Source organism: Canis lupus, chromosome 22, assembly GCF_011100685.1.
Source record: "Canis lupus familiaris isolate Mischka breed German Shepherd chromosome 22, alternate assembly UU_Cfam_GSD_1.0, whole genome shotgun sequence".
Lineage (NCBI taxonomy): Eukaryota > Metazoa > Chordata > Mammalia > Carnivora > Canidae > Canis > Canis lupus.
In genome coordinates, this window is record NC_049243.1 from 12745502 (window position 1) to 12763572 (window position 18071).

An 18071-nucleotide genomic window follows, 5' to 3' on the forward strand; every position below is an offset into this window, starting at 1 on the left:
AATAAACTCCTTATCACCAAAGCTCCTCAATCATAACCTGTATGATTACTTTGTGGAGATGTTGTAGACATAATGCAGATACCGATTGGTGAGATTCAGATCACTTCTGATTGTCAGAGCGACAAAATTTAACTACTTCTTAGAGATGATGTGAAAGCTCTTTGAAAAAAGGCACATTGATTTACAATTGTTGATGCATTTTGTTATTGTTCTTGTAATATACAGTTATAGATAGTATTGGGTTCCATAGTGGCCTTAGAGACTTCAGTGTAAATTCCAAGATATGTATATTTCTTTTAGCAATAGCTACTGTCCATATAGAGATAGTTCATCTAGATAAAAGCAGAACCAGCAGTGTAAACTCTTGCCTTCTGAATCTAGAACGTTTTATTTCAAAAGATATTCTGAAACTTAAATGAATACTCCAAACATGCAAGGTACTAAGCTTAACATTACTTTTCAGGTCCATTGCCATTAAAAAAAATAGGATACAATCCCTTGAGGAAGTATTTTTAGTAGTTTATGGGTCCTTCCTTTATTAATTAAATCAAGTAAAGACAAAAAAAGTAAAACCATTTAATGTGTTGGCATTTTTCTACTTCTTTTAGGTAACAGAAAATTCAAAGTAGCATGAAAATAGAAAATAATTAAAAGGAGAGTTAAACAGATTTTACTAAAACTAAATATATGTTTGGTTTTATGTTTCGTTTGAAAAAATGAACATAGGGTAATAAAGTTGTTTCTTCCAGAATATGTATTTTTGAGAATTTTAGCTAAACGGGCACAACTGGGACTAAAATTACTATAAACACTGGTGATTTTGAGAATAAAGATTAGTATTATAGGGAAAAATTCATTTTTGTGCATTGAAATGAACAATAAAATAACAGGTGTAAGTAAAAAGATAATTGAAGTATATACTGGGAAAGAACACAGAAAAAAGGCCTTAAATTTGGCCAAACTCTAAGGAGGAAACCGATACCATAAAATGAAAGGAGAAAAAAAATTTAAAAAAATCAGAAAGCAGAAATACATCAAAGGAAATACTTTTTTTTTTTTTTAAGGAGTATGGAACAGATTCATGCACAGTTATCAATTGTTTATGTTGCCAGGGAAAAAGGATCAACAAAAATGAATGAAATATTTAAATATTTTTAATACTCTCCTTTTGGCAAAATATTTTGAATGTCTTAAATATAATTTGCTAAGTGCAAGTCAATTTAGCATACTTACCAATTCAGGGTAAAAGTTAACTTCATTCAAAAGCTAATTGCTATACAATCCTTTCTTTATACTACAAGTTTTTTTCCCCCCTACATACAGAACTCCAAATCATAAATTTCTTAAACTTTGAGTATATTTCTATTTATATGATTTAAGAAGGGGTAAAGTTTAATTGACCTCTCTGTTATCTCTTTATATTATATTTACTGGCAATATTACAAAGGAGAATATTATGTCTCCATTAGAATAGAAAACACTGTTCCATCTCTTTAATGGCAAGTTATGCAAAGCCAGAACAAATGAATCAAACTAAAGATGACTAAAATACTCCCTGATAAAGATGGAGAAAAATATGCTTCTAAGTCAATCTTCATCATCTTCATTTTTACAAAACTGTATAAATGAATCGATGGGAAGAAAACAATTGTACCGTACTTTAAACAAACCCTTTAAGAATAGAACATCCTTACATTCTACCCATTATAACCTTTAAGGGAGGATCGTTAATTAGAAATGTAAATTATTTGAAAACACAATAAACACTATATTTTGGAATATATTTTCCTACTATCTATCTAAGAAAGCCATAACACTTTGGCTGTGATTGTATGTGATAGTATGATTATACACATATTGAAGAAAAAAGTTTTGATTTATTTATAAGTGAGACATTATACTTTGTACATAAGTTTAAATAGTATTTATGATGGAGAACAAACACATGGAAACATTTTTATTTCATTTTTTTCTTAATTTCAGTGATAACAAATATGTTCTTACATTTACACCAACTTCTCCATCCCCCTCTTCCCATCTCTTACAACTTTTTTCTGTCTTCAGATGGCTTAATCACATTCTGGTAGGATATGGAAGCAAGGGACTTGTAGGGTTTAACTTAACAAAGGTTTACTAGATAGATTTTGTTACTGAATGGCTGAGTAGTTCCTAAATGACTAATACTGCTACAAGTTATGAAACACTTTGAAATATAAACAGAAACCAATCAACCAAATAAGTGCAATTCTAAAAAATAAAAATAAAATAAATAAATAAAATAAAATAAAATAAAATAAAATAAAATAAAATAAATAAATAAAATAAAATAAGTGATTGACCCAAATGAAGTTTAGAGGAACAAGAGAACAACAAAAAGGGGCAAAGACAAAACTACGAAACATACCAATAATGACTTAAAATTGTGTAGGACAAAACACTAAAATCTCTGATTGAAAGTTCAGTGTGATCAGAATAGATTCTTTCAATTCTCAATTATTTTTGTAGACATTTAAAATAATAATGATAAAATAATTTTCATATTTACTTTCATTTTAACTACTGTCAGGGATCTTTGTTTTCAAGCAGATATAACTTATTATTGTTATGTAATGTATTGTAAGATGGATAATGTTTTGTGATATCATTTGACAAAATAACGTCATTTAACCCTTTTGCACTGTGGGTCTGCTGGTAAGAGAATTTGCATAATTCTGCAACAGTATTTTGCATTCATCTTTGAAATATATTTTCTCATAGGTTAGCAATATACTATTTTGTGTATGTATGTTTCATTATATATTCCAGCATTCTAACTTCTTGTATTTTTTGAAAAGAAATCTGCTATACTTCTTATCTATGTTTCCCTGTGTATGTTTCTTTTTTATCAATACAATAAAGATATTTAATTTATCTTGGATTTTTAGGAGCTTGAAAATAATGTATCTTGTGATTTTGGAGGATATTTATTTTGCTTAGGGTCTCTGAGTTTCTTAGATAGTATTTTGAAGATTTTTATTTTTATTTATTTTTATTACGTTTTTAAATTTTAATTACAGTGTAGTTAACATATAGGGTCATATTAGTTTCAGGTGTACAATATAGGGTTTCAACAATTCTATACATCATTATTCAGTGCTCATCATGATCACTATACTCTTAACCCCCTTTATCCCTTCACCTATTTTACCTACCCTCTACTTCCCCTCTAAAAAGTTTTATTTTAAATTCATACCCTCAGTTAAAGCTATTTTTTTTCTACAAGAACATTTTTTACTTGAAGCATACTTCAGAATACATGGTTCTAAAAGATAAATATAAAACATTCCATCCAAGAAAAATATAATACCCATTTTCTTCAAGTATACACAGAAGAATTCCCCAGTTAAATCACATAAAAAGAGACATAACAAATGTTACAAATGTAAGAAGGCTGAAATCACACCAAGTATATTTTCAAACTACAAAGGTACAAAACGAAAAATCAACAATAAAAACAAACCTGTAAAATCTACAATGTAAATACTAAAGAACACACTACTGCACAAGCAATGGGACAAATAAGAAATCAAGGGCAAATCAAAATATGTCCCAAAACAACAAAAAAAGGAAACAATATTCTGAAACCTATGGGATGAGGGAAAGCAGGTGAAAGAGTAAAATCTGTGTTATAAATGCTTCTATTAGGAAAAGAAGTTCAAATGAACAACTTAACATTACACCACAAGGAATAGCAAAAGAAGAAATTTAGCTGAAATTTAGCAGATGAAGCAAACAACAAAGAAAAATCAGAAATAAAATTGAGACCGGAATAAACAATAACATAACATTTAAAGAAATTACCAGTATAAAAAATAATAATAAAATTGGCAATGCTTTCATTTTATTACAAAAAAAGATTCAAAAGCCAAAATGAAAAACGGAAAACCATATACCGCATAACCACAGAAATATAGTGTGATAACAGATTACTATAAACAATTTTATACTAACAGATCATTTAGAAAAAAAAAGTATAATTCCTAAAAATACACATTACCCACATTACCACGATTGACTCATGAATCTTAAGATTTTTATTATTATTAAAAATCATGTGGCTCTTATTTCTTCCCATATTTCTTGTGCCTTGCTTATGGTCTCCTCCTGGGACTCCAATTACACATATGTTAAACCATTTGATTTTGTCACACATCTCTTGCAAGCTGCTTTTTTTTTTTTTTCCATTCTCATTACTTTTTGTGTTCGAATTGAGTACTTGTTTTTTTTTGTTTGTTTGTTTGAAGATTTTATTTATTCGTGAGACGCAGAGAGAAAGAAGCAGAGACATAGGCAGAGAGAGAAGCAGGTTCTCTGCAGGGAGACCAATGCAGAACTTGATCCCAGGACCCTGGGATCCCTCCCTGAGCAGAAGGCAGATGCTTAACCACCGAGCCACCCAGGCATCCCAAGGAATTGTTATTGTTCTATTATAAGCTTACTTTTTTCCCCCACCACAACTGCATCAAGTCTATGGATGAAGCTGTTGAAATAATTCTTTATCTCTGATACCAAGCTTTGTTTTTTGCTTTGTTTTGTTTGGCATGTCCTTTTGACCCTTTTAAGTAGTTTCTCTTTTCTGAAGTTTCTCACATGTTTTATGTTTTGTAAAGTACTTCAACTAGAGATTTTTATATTTAATCATAGCTATTTCAAATTCCTTGTCTGATAAATCCAACATCTGGGTAACTTTAGAGTTTAGTTGTGTTAATCTTGCTTTTTTGTGTATCATAACTTTTTATTGATTATGATAATTTTGTCTAGAGCAAGAGATAGAATCGAGTGATATTTATGTTATTTAGTGGTTACTTCTCTTCATCTGCGAGGTCACAAGTGTGGGAATCAGAGGCAAGTTTAGTACAGAATGGAGATGTGTTTGGATTTTGATGTTGCAGTGTCCTTCAGTGGAGCACTGGCTTCAGATTACTCTAGTATTACCTGGGGCTTAGGGCATGCACTGGTTCTCCAGAGAGTTTCAATCACTACTCCTCCTGAAACTAAGTTTCAAGACTTCCTTGCAAACCTGTACTCCAGAATGGGTCTCTGTACATACTCTTGCCCCATCCTTTGGTGATAGACTGCTAATTCTAGTTCTCTCGTGCTTGCTAGTGCAGTTGTGAGTAAAGGGTTTTCTTTTCTCTTCATCTGCTTTTGCCTTAAGCAGGCTCTGTAACCCCAAGTCCCTGGTTATGATTTTCCCACAGGGGTAGGAATTGTCCTATGGCTTAGGCCCAGGACAGTTTTTGGCCCCATCCTCAAGGGTAGAGAGATCCTTTTTGCCCCTTTATTGTTCTTTCCTACACAGTAGGTCTTCAGTTATGTCATCAAGGTAACAGATTTTGCCGTTCTACCCAGTGGCTTAAGAGGTGTTGTTTAGAGACAACGGGCTTTATATCCTTCACACATCTGCAACCCCTCCCCTCTCCTGACTAACACTTCTAGCACAAGTTTCCTCTGGTCCCCCTCCCTTCTCCCAGTTTTCACATGAGTAACTGGTGAGGTCCATGGCGCCTGAAGCCTGCAAGCCTACCTTGTGTATGTAGCTGCTAGGGCTCCTGTACTCATGTGTAAGCCCATTTACAATTTTTCAAAATTTGTTAAATACTTTAACTGGAATCTTCTTACCTGCTTGAGTGGGGCTTCTGTGTTCTTCCAGTAGCATGTATGGTCCAATGCTTATGCTTTGTCTTGCCTTGGATTTCCTTAGATATCATGTGAGTGTGTTGTCTTTTGAAATCAGATCCCTAGTGAGTTCAGAAGTGATGATTTTGTAGATTATCAAACTTTTTTTCTCATTTTTAGGGCTTAATTTAGTCTTTTACAGCTTCCCATTTCCTGGAGGGATGCCAGAAGTCTGCTTCCCTAAATATTTTAATATACTTTCTAATTGATAAGGTCTAAAATTAATCTTTATCTCTATCATCCTCTCAAATATTATAAGGACCTAATTATATTGACCTCTGATATTTGTATTTGTTCTTGAGAAATCTGTTTTATTTTGATTATTTGTGTTTTTGCTGTTTCCTTTAATTTTTGTTTCTTTTGGTGTTTGGCGATTTTAGAATGATATTAGATTATAGTTTTGAACATTATGCTATATACGTGGTAATCAACTACATGGCTTCAATCTGAGAATCTATACCTCTCATTCAGTTACTACCTAGTTTAACCTTTTTCATCTCCTAGATTGACAAAATGATGATTGTGGGTGAGACTGAAGCTTGCCTTTCCACATATCTTTTGCTTTTCTTCTTCACATTTGTCTTCTATTTTTCTCAATATTTTATTTTTATGGGTAATGATTTTCTCTTGTAGAAGTTTCCTCCATAGTGCTAATGTTATATACAATTATGTCAAATCTGTTTTTTGATCTATGCTTTGAGCTTTAACTCTAATGACTACATCTTCTGTAAAATATATCTTTTTTTAAATAAAATTGTTCTGTTCTCTATTAACTGTGAAAATATATGTGCTGTCAATTTTCTTATTATCCTTTTACCTGCAGTTCTTGAGGTAATACTACTGTTTGCTTTGCTGGCTGAATTTGCTTGTCAATTGTATCATTGTTGGGTTTGTAGTTGTATTAAAAGAAACTGGCACACTCGCAATGGACATTTCAAATTTGAGTTAAATACAATACTATTAATGTTAGCACATCTGAAAATGAAATACTTAGTCATAAATCTAACAAAATATATATAAAGTTTATATCAGGAACTAAAAATATCTTATGAATGAAATTGAAGAAATAAATAAATAGAGAGGTATCCCATATCCATAAATAGGAAATTTCAGTATTTTTGAGCTGTTAGGTATTTCACACTTGATCTATATGTAATACAATTCTAATCAAAATCCCAGCAAACTATTTTGTGTATAAGCTAACAATTCTAAATTTTATATAGGGAAGAAAAATACTCAAGACAATATTGAAGGAGAAGCAAAGAATTGGAAGGCTGAACTGTCTAACTTCAAGATTTATTGTAAAGCTGCAGTATTCAGGACTCTGATATTAATGAAAGAATAAACAAAAATATTAATAGATCAATTAAAATTAATTAACAAAAAGATTAGTGGAACAGAATGGAGAGACCATAAATAGATTCACATAAATGTAGCCAATTGATCATTGACAAAGGAAATACAATGGAGAAAAGATAATCTTTTCACAAAATTGTGCTAGGGAAATCAAAATTCCATATGTACAAAATGAATTTAAACACACACCTTACATCCTTCACAAAAGTAACTCAAAATGAAGTGAAAAATCAAAATAATAAAACTCTTAATAGGTAACACAGGAGAAAATGTAGATACCTTTAGATTTCTAATTACTTCCTAGATATAACATCTAGATACAACATATAGGCATGATCCAGGAAAGAAATAATTGATAGACTGGACTTCGTTAAAATTAAAAACGTTTGCTCTCTTGAAGACACTATCAAGAGAATAAAAAGATTTGGAGAAAATATTTACAAAAGATACATCTGATAAAGAACCATTATCCAAAATAGTAAAAACAAGCAAATGAATAAGCAAAAACTTAAAATACAATAACAAAGAAGCAAACAACCCAATTTTTAAAATGGGCAAAAGATTAGAACAAACATTTCACCAAACAATATATACAGATGCCACATAAATATATGCTCAATATTATATAACATTTGGAAATTTCAAATTAAAACAATAATGAGATACCACTACATTCTTATTAGAATTCCCTAAGCCCCAAACACTGACAGCATCAAGTGCTGGAGGGATTGTGGAGCAATAGGGGCTCTCATCTTTGCCCATTGAAATGCAAAGTAGTACAGCCATTTTGGAAGAGAGTTTAGCAGTTTCTCACAAAACTGAATTTAGTCTTACTCTATAACTCAGCAATCATCCTCATTGATATTACCCAAAGGAGTTGAAAACTTATGTCCACACAAAAACCTGTATATGTATATTATAGCGGCTATATTCATAATCCCCAAATTTGGAAGCAAGCAATAGTTGAATGGATAAATAAACTATGGTACATCCAGACATGAAAATTTATTCACATAAAGGAGTCTTAAGTGCATATTACTAAATGAAAGTAGCCTATGTGAAAGTTCTACATACTGTATGTTTCCAACTTTTTGGCAAGTTAAAACTGTGGAGAAGATAAAAGAATTCATGTCCAAGGGTTAGAGGAGGAAAGAGGGTTGAATAGACTGGATAGAGTGGATTTTTAGAGCTGCAAATTTGTTCTGTAATGTATTATGATGAAAGATACATCTCTTTATATACATTTTTTGAAATATAGAATGTACAACATCAAGAGTGAAACTTGATCGTAAAGTAAGGACTTTGGGTCCTGATGTGTAAGTTCATAGATTGTAACAAATGTACCTATCTGGTGAGGAGTGTTGATAGGGAGGTCATGAATTTGTGGAGGTAGGAGTTATATGGGAACTCTCTGTACCTTCTTCTTGATTTTGATATTAACTTACAATTGCTTTAAAAAGCCCAAAACCTTTTTTTTAGAAAAATGAGCACAATTAAAGCTTAATTCATTGGGTATGCTGTTGCAGAAATTTCAGTGTTTAGTAGTCATATAAATTGTAATTAACATCTTGTGGATATTTCTGGTCTGGGACCATTTCTAACATTATGTTTTTAGAATTACTCATTCCAAAGTGCTCTAGGATTTAATTCAGAACCACTCACTGAAAGTGACTTTTATTTAACTCTTACGTATAGAACATAGCACACTTATTGTTCTTTTTTGTACAGTTGACTAGATTTTTCTAGTATCCTTTCAATGATATGGATGCTTTTTTGGGTCTAAAACTTCATTTATTAGCTGCATATATTAAGAAACATTAAAAACATTTCCCTGCCTTTATGTTAACCCAAAAGCCAAAATTTTATCCCTCATGTGTATTAAAATTCCAATTTGCAGGTCTTAAGAGTAATTACAATGTTAGCTTGTATTTTTTCTCTGCAACTGGCTCTGGGAGAATTCAGGTTTGTTTTTTCCCCACTACATATTAAAATTTATTTAATATTTAATATCAATTTTATGACATTTTCCTTTGTTTTTTTAAAATAAGGCAATGAGGTTAGACTTTTTAGTTAAGTAAATTTCCCAAACGGTAATCACTTCTAATAAATCATTAATGTTATAAAATTGTAACTTTGATTTCTACTTATCTAAAAGTTACCTTTGAGAATATGGGTTTGTGTTTTATATAATTACATATTTGTTTGCATGTTTGTTTTTAAAAAGTATTATAATTATTAATATTCATTTGGTTTTTTCAACTTTTTTAGGAAAAGTATATGGCTTTTACTATTTTTGATTTGAGGTTTTAATTGGAGATATAAGTGTAGATAATGTTTAGAAGTCATTTTTAGTCAACTTAAAGCAATGTGTGTATCTTTAAGGACTCAGTTACCATAGTGCAATTTATTAAGGTATTGGGCCCTGCTTTTGGGGTTCCTGGATTGAATACTTGCTTCACAACTTTGTGCCATATGATGATTCACTTAGCCACATTATGCCTTAGTTTGAGTTATTAATTTTGTATTAGTTTTTTTTTTCTCACTGTGGTAACTAATTATCACAAATTTAATTACTTAAAGCAACACAGATTATCTTATAATTCTGTAGGTCAGAAGTTGGACATGGATATAATTAGTTAAAAGCAAGGCATTCGTAGAGCTAGCTGACTTCCTTCTGAAGGTTCTGTGTGAGGATATGGTTTTTGCTCATTCAGATTGTTAGCAGAATTCAGTTCCTTGCAGTTGTAGAATCAAAGTCCCCATTTTCTTGCTGGTTTTAAATTAAGGCCATTCTCAGTTTCCAGAAGCACCTACTTCCCATGGTTTATGGCATCCTTTTTCCATCTTCAAATCCACCAAGGGCAGGTCTGTCTACTATTTGTAATGCCATTTTCTCTGATCCTTCTGTCAGTCATTACATCTCTCTTTGACCTCAGCCAAGAAAGTGTCTGTTTTTAAGGACTCATGAAAATAGATGGTAACCACCCTCATGATCTAGAAGATCTCACCATCTCAAGGCTTGTGCCAATAATCACAACTGCAGAGTTCCTTTCACATGTAAGATAACTAAGTAACAAGTTCCATGTGAACATCTCTGGAGTATCATTACTCATCCTACAGTTTCTTTGTATACTAACTCTTCTCACTTTAAAATTTTGCTTCTTCAGAAGCTCATCTTAGGTATATATTAGATCTTCACTTCTATCTCCCAATTCCTTAAACTCTTTTTCATATTTTAAATTTTTTATCTTTTGTCAATATTCTTGTAACCACAACATGCTTTCTAATTCGTGAAAACTTTGGCATATTATCTCCACCAACTCATCATTGCCTGCATTAAAAAAAATCATATTTTTCACTTATTTGGAGATATTTTCAAGTCCATTTTTCCTCCAAAGGACTCAAGTCAAGCCCTACCTCACCCAAAGAGTCTATCTTTACACTTTCATATATACTGACATATGTGTTGTTGTAGACCTGTATTGTACAGTGCTTAATTGATTTGTTGTCTATATTTACATATTCATCCTAGTGAAGTGTAAGTTTTGAAAGTCAGGACCACTGTCCTATACATCTCATTGTTTAGAACAATGTCAGGATCATCATGGCACTGGATGACCACTTAATGATTCAATGAATGAATGAATGAATAAATAAAAAAATCTCACTTAGTGACTTTAATGGAATACCATGTTAGAAAAAAAATTTATTTATTAAGATACGGCTAAAGTATTCTTAGCTTATGTTGATTTTTAGCTACTTAGTTTCAAAGTTTGGACTTTTCCTTGGTACCAACGTTTTGAAAACAGGAGGCATGTATCATGTAATAAGATGATTTTATTTAATACTTAACATTTCAAGAAACAATCTGAATAATTTCCATTAATACCTAATAGGAATCTAAAACCTTATTGAAAATGATTGTAGATTTTGTTGCTTTTATAAGCCCTTGGTAAAAAGTTGAGGAATAAACCATAAAATGCTATCTCAAAATTAATATATCATGGAAAAGGTAATGTTTTAGTTAGATAGGAAAATGAGCAGATGAGGTTATGTGTTAAGTGTTTTACATATATGTTAAGTGTATTACTAATATTTATCCTTAATTTTCTAATTCATAACTTCCAATATGACATATAAATGACAATTGCATTTGCACAGAAATTTGGACTAGAAACTCTTTAATTCTATCATTATTCCCCCAATATATAGTTGAGTGGTCTAAGTCACGCTGCACAGTCTGACTTAGTTACGGCATCCAGGCTTTAGAGGCTTCTATGGATAACATCTATACACTCTGTCATACTAGACTCCTTTAATTTCTCTGTGGAGTGATTCTTTTTTTTTTTTTTTGTATATCATCTTTTATTCAAATGGCACCTTGATGTATTAAATGAGGAACAAAAGTATAATTCATCCTTAAAGTAATATGTCAAATTATGACATTTCTAATGAATAAAGGAGAAACAGTATTCTGCTTCATATCCTATTGGTTGAGATTATACATGACTATATAAATAATAAAGGTAAATATACATATATAATTTATCTAGGCCATATGCTTATTTACATGCTAAAACATTCCAATTTTAGGAGATTACAGCTAGCACAAAAGCATAAAATATGGTGATCATTCATATTAAGGGATATAGAAATTATTTAACCCTCACAATTTAGCATGCATTTTAACATTTTATAAACAAGTACATAAGTCAATGAGTAGGAAATTGTCTAACCATGAATTATGGAGATTTTAATTTGTGGACATGCCTTATTGCTACTTTTATTTTTACACAGAGTAAATTTCTGCTATAAATTATTTTCATTGACCAAAATTATGATTTTCTATGATCTATGTTTATTTAATTTTAATTTTTAAACACTATTTTGAATTATATGTTATTTTCAAATCTGAGCTTTTATGGAATGATCTGAAACTTATATTTAGTAATCATTCTTTATGAACTTTCCCATGAAATTATAAACTCATTCTTGATATATCTTTCCATTTGTTTCTATCTAGAAATACTGAAAACAATGGTCCCTATATACTAAAATAAAGCCAAATAATATGAGCCCTGAATTAACTTAACAAACATGTGAAATATTTCACTTGAAATAAGTCAAAACTGAGTTAGTTTAATTCAGTGAGTTTGTCTTCATGAGGATGATTTTAAATTAAATTCTGCTAGAAAGTATACTATTGTGGATGGGAAATACGAAGTGTCAAAAGGGTCTTCATTCTACTTCTATTATGTAATAAAATCAAACTCATGTAGGTTTTCAGCGCTTGCAAGTAATTTTCTGGTGTCTCTAAATCAGTGCTTTTATGCTGGTCAAAATGATTGGCTTAGAGATTGTTGTCTTAACCAAAAGCTGCCTAATATTGTATTCCACATGTATTTCATATACATTATTTATTCCAGGTACGACTGTCACTACCCCACAGCAAGGCATTAGCAGGTAGCTGAGAGGATGGCTCTGCAGTGGAACTGCCTTGTTGGGAGTCCCGTCTTGATCCCACAGCAGCCCTCTAACTGACTCCTTACCTACCCTCTTTAAGGATTAGGCATAAGATCCTGTAATTGCAAAGGAAAACAAACAAGCAAACAACCCAGACCTCATATGAATACTATATATATGATCTATTTTAAAATCTCATTTTAGGTTACAGAGTAGAAAGAAATAATTGAGAAAAATAAAATTAGAAGAATGTGGACCCCAACAGAGCAGTCTTATTATCATAGGTTGTTTTAAAATCTGGATGTCAGTTTTAGTCAGTTGGTCACAGGGGAATGTCTCCTGGTTAGTCATGGAATTATATTTGCCATATTTAAGGTGGTTGGCTTATATTGAGCATAATGTGGTTTGGAGAGGCAATCATTTATTCTTGGCTCTTAGGAAGAAGTGTTCTGAGAGGCAGAAAGTTGCACTGAGGCAGGCCATGAATTCTCAGGGGTTTTCTGAATTTTTCTGTGTTACAATTTATCTATTGAGAAAAGCAGATTTGGTTATTTCTTAATGACCTATATCTAACATAGGTAAATAGAGATGATTCCTGAAAAACAGATTATTGAATAGACCAGGAACTCATGCTTAAATGCATTCTCCCAAAGACTATGCTCCTTATAGAACATGTGCAAGAAATGAATATTTAAACAACCATGTTTTAATATATTAATTGAGGCCAGGAGAACAGAGAGAGCAACAGTCAAGTTTACAAAAATAAAACTTTAAAAAACTCTGACAAAAAAACAAAGTAAGCATTTGTACTCATCAACCAGATTTGTGTGCAAGGTTTTATCATCTCTAATGTTACTTAACACTGTTCTTCAAAGCATGATAAAGTAATTGAGTCAATAATAACTAATAACTAATATTAATAGCCCAGCCTCAAATGAACAGGCTTATTTTTTAAAGATTTACTTATTTATTCATGAGAGACAGAGAGAGAGAGCAGAGACATAGAGGGAGAAGCAGGCTCCCTGCAGTAAGCCTGATGTGGGACTTGATCCCATATCCCGGGATCATGCCCTGAGCCAAAGGCAAACGCTCAACCGCTGAGCCACCCAGGCGTCCCCAGGCTTATTATGTATAATAGTGAGATGTAAACATTTAGTTTGTATGAAATAATTATGACAGAGATGGACTAGTAAAAAGCACACTCCACATGAATGGGAGGTGATAGCTCTAAGTGATTGAAGTTTAGGACATGCTTCTGGTCTTGGGGGCACCCTCATATTTCCTCTTGAGTGCTCTAAACACTAACTTGACATCTCCAGATTTGTGAGGTTCTTCTCAATGTTTTCCCCCCTTTTTCTCCTTTAATGGAAGAAACACAATTTGCTTTTATTTCTGATGTTTCTGAGATTTCTTTAAAGCTTTTTTTGAATTTTTATCTGGAAGCATTAAAACATTATAACTTTTTGTTTCTTAACATCATTTGTTACAGGATTAGTGTATACATTGTCAAAGTGTTCTTTGCAGAAAGCTAAGAACATGACCCTCAAGTCTGTCTTGTGTAGAATATCTCTTTATTTCTTTAATGAGGAAATCAGTAAGATAATAAAGCTGGTTCCAAAGAGACTACAGACTGGCTTATATAGCCAGTGAAAGAAAGAAAACATGCTGAAGTAAGATTGCTAAATTAGACACTGAATTGTCTAATTTCCTAAAGGACAATAAAATCACAACATTTGTTATTATCTTCCACATTTCTAAAGTCTTTTAGAATTTAAATTTTAATGTCCAAGAATGACTTTGAAAGACAGAGTTATCTTTCTGCCATATTTCTACATTTTTTAAATAGCAGAATTAAATTTTATTTTCAACAACCAGAAGCGCCTTTGGGTTTTAATGCCTTTTTTAAATGATTTTTAAATTTAAATTCAGTTAATTAATATATATTATTAGCTTCAGAGGTAGATGTCAGTGATTCATCAGTCTTATATAATATCAGTGCTCATTGCATCATGTGCTCTCCTCAATGTTTATCACCTAATTACCCCATCCCCACCCCTCCAGAAACCCTCAGTTTGCTTCCTATTATTAAGAGTCCCTTATGGTTTGTCTCCCTCTCTGATAGAAACATTTTAATTAACTTATCTTAATGGTAATATTTAACCTTCATAGTTCCAACTATGATGTTTGCAGGTCTTCCTGATTTCTGAGGTTTAAGAAGAAATGGCTCATAGTAAGATACTAGCATCTACCTTTCTGTTAGGTTCCTATAGCTGTTATTCCCTATCAAAATCTCTATTCCTTACATGAAATATTCACTCTGTAAGTAAAATAACTCCTCTTGAAATATTAAACAAAGGTGTTCACACTTATGTAATGTTTTTAATGAGAAATTTTGAAGTTTCCAATTTTACTTAAAAGAGTGCAAGTACCAGAGATGACTGGGTGGCTCAGTGGTTGAGCATCTACCTTCTGCTCAGGGCGTGATCCTGGGTGTTGGGATGGAGTCCCACAACGGGCTCCCCATGGGGAGCCTGCTTCTTCTTCTGCCTAGGTCTCTGCCTCTTTCTGTGTGTCTCTCATGAATAAATAAATAAAATCTTTTTTTTAAAGTGTAAATTACAAAGTACTAGAAATAACCTATACTTCTGTCTTAGTAATAATACCTGACATCCTAAGAATGCATTATTTATTTTTGTCTGCAAAATTTTTTACTGACCATGACCCCTACCTCTTGCTCTGATCTTGGAGGCATCTCTGCTATATGCTGAGAGTTGATTTTTGTTTGTTTGTCTTTGAGTTTGAAAAGGTTTTTCTCTCTGCTATGTAGGTCAAGTATTATACCAAATATTTGGAAAAAGCAAATGAGACAGAGTTTAACTATTTTATTCCAAAGACACTAGCCACTAATGTTGGAAATGGTACAAACCATAAATAATAAAACTCCTACTACATTAAACTCTACAGGGCACTTCAGATTATTTTGGAGTTGTTAAAAATATTAAATAAATGCCCACCCATGTGTTATTTTCAACTGATTTATTTATTTCATGGGGATAAATCTATTCAGGTTGGGAATTTGCTTGGATTGAGAGATATCCTTTCAGTGACAGTTTTTACCTAACGTTTTTGTTCTTTGTGAAAATTTAGGTGGATTAAGGTAATTAAGGTTCCTGATGGAAGTGAAATGATCCTAGACCCTCCAGTCAGGATGCCAGGGGTTGTGAGGATTAAATAAATTTATTAAGCAATTATGAAAGGTGAGTAGCATAGAAAATATCTTCTATTGTTATTATTATTAAACACAGCAGTGATATGATAAAAATGCCCCACTACTGTTCATAGAAGATTATATAAACTCAATTTAAGGGATTCCTGGATGGTTCAGGGGTTGAGCATCTGCCTTAGGCTCAGGACATGATCCCAGGGTCTTGGGATCAAGTCCTGTATCAGGCTCTCTGTATGGAGCCTGTTTCTCCCTCTGCCTATGTCTCTGCCACTCTCTCTGTGTCTCTCATGAATTAAAAAAAAAAAAAGCAAGAAAGAAAGAAAAAAGAAAGAAAGAAAAGAAAAATCTTTAAACTAAATTTAAACAAAATATCCAAACTCAGAAATGGAAGTTTGCGTCTCTTATTTATGTTGAATATATAAATGGCAACAGGTGATACTCCACTTATTAAGGGAAAGAAAGGAAAAAACATGTTCCTGAAAATGTAAATATGCAATGTGTTGAAGAGAGAGGTTTATGGATATAGAAGGCCAGGCTATGGAGGGATGGCAGGAAAGTGTGGAGATCAGAATTACAAAAATTTCCAACTACTGACTGAGAAAAGATTAAGATAGTCATAAGGCAAAGTAATATTAACTCCTTGTTGTAAGGAGTTAAAAATTTCTTCCTAAAAATTTTAAATTAATTAATTAATTATTTAAATGCAATTTGCCAACATATAGTATAACACCCAGTGCTCATCCCATCAAGTGCCTTCCTCACTACCCATCACCCAGTTACCCCATCTCCCACCCACCTCGTCTTCCACAACCCTTTGTTTCCCAGAGTTAGGAGTCTCTCATGGTTTATCTCCCTTTCTAATTTTTCCTAAAAATTTCAAGTTTAAAACGTTCTGCACAATTTTGTATTCTAGCTTTTTCTTACTATTCCTACCTTTATTTTGAGCAGTTAGTTCAGTCAAAAATATGGAAAGAAAAAAAAATCAATCTTGAAGGCAACCCAGACTAATATTTGCCAAAATATTTGCTATTATACCCATCTTTCTATAATATAACTCCCCTTTAAGAAATAGAGTATTATAATGTGGCAACAATGAAGGTATGTTTTTGCCCCCTCTTGATTGCTTTAAACAAGATGTCTTCAAAGTCTCCTGTCTCCCTGAATTGTGCTCAATTGGAATATTTGATAGTGTTTGACCACTAAGAAATTGTGATGAAGAAGAAAGCATTAATCACCCTTTTCCCTCATACTTTAAGGTGGCCATCTTTAATAATAATAATAATAATAATAATAATAATAATAATAATACAAAGCCGTAGTCTCAAAATCTACTCTATGGAAAGCAATGTCATTGGATCATTATCACAGTTCTTTTCGCTGTGCTAAATGAGCCGAACCTTTTTGAACAGGAATGTCTGTGTTCTTTAATAGGGCATAACTAGAAGGCTTCAGCCACTGCTTGTTACCTCGGCAGTGAGATGTCCTCATTGTGTTTTTTTATGTCATTATCAGATACTTGGATTTACTCTCACTTCAGAATCCGGAGGAGCCAGTTGGAACTAATTTACCATATCAGTTTTATGGACTTAACTGCCTTATTAAATATAATGTGCCAAAATGGAGATTCCTCAGTCTCATGTATTCTTTCGATCCGAATTTCTACAATATTTGAATTACTTCATTGTTGAGGCTTTATAAAAAGCATGTGATAAGAAAATTCTAAGGTCCTACACGAGCAGTTGGCATAGGGTTTAATTGCACAATTGTTTAACAATCAGCTCCGGATGTTTGAAATACCCTGTTTAAATCTCGTCTTCACAATAGAAATATAGTAACAGATTTTGCCAATTGAACCAAAGGATCATCAAGTTCTCTTTTGTTTTGTTTTGGTATTTATATACTTGCTTGGCTAATCTAGGCAAAATAGATGATCTTTTATTGCTTTTGTAAAATAGTCTTGAATGCAATATAAAGGAGAGACTAAAAATATGTATTAAATATGTTTTGACTGGAACCGAACCCCTAAAAACATACAATCATGCTTAAAAGTGTGAAAGTGCCATGCCTTAATGTAGAGAAAAGCATGTTGAAAGTACAATATACTAAATACATTTTTGCATACATTTTATTATTTGATTCTCACATGATCATTATAAAGTGAGACAGTAGATGTCTCCTTTACAGAAAACTGAGGCTTAGATTGGTTGTAACTTGACCTTTACAATGTGTCAGAATGATCTAGAGAATGCTATAAAAATGCCAGCGCTTGTCTACTTTCAAGAACCACTGAATAAGATTTTCTGTGGAA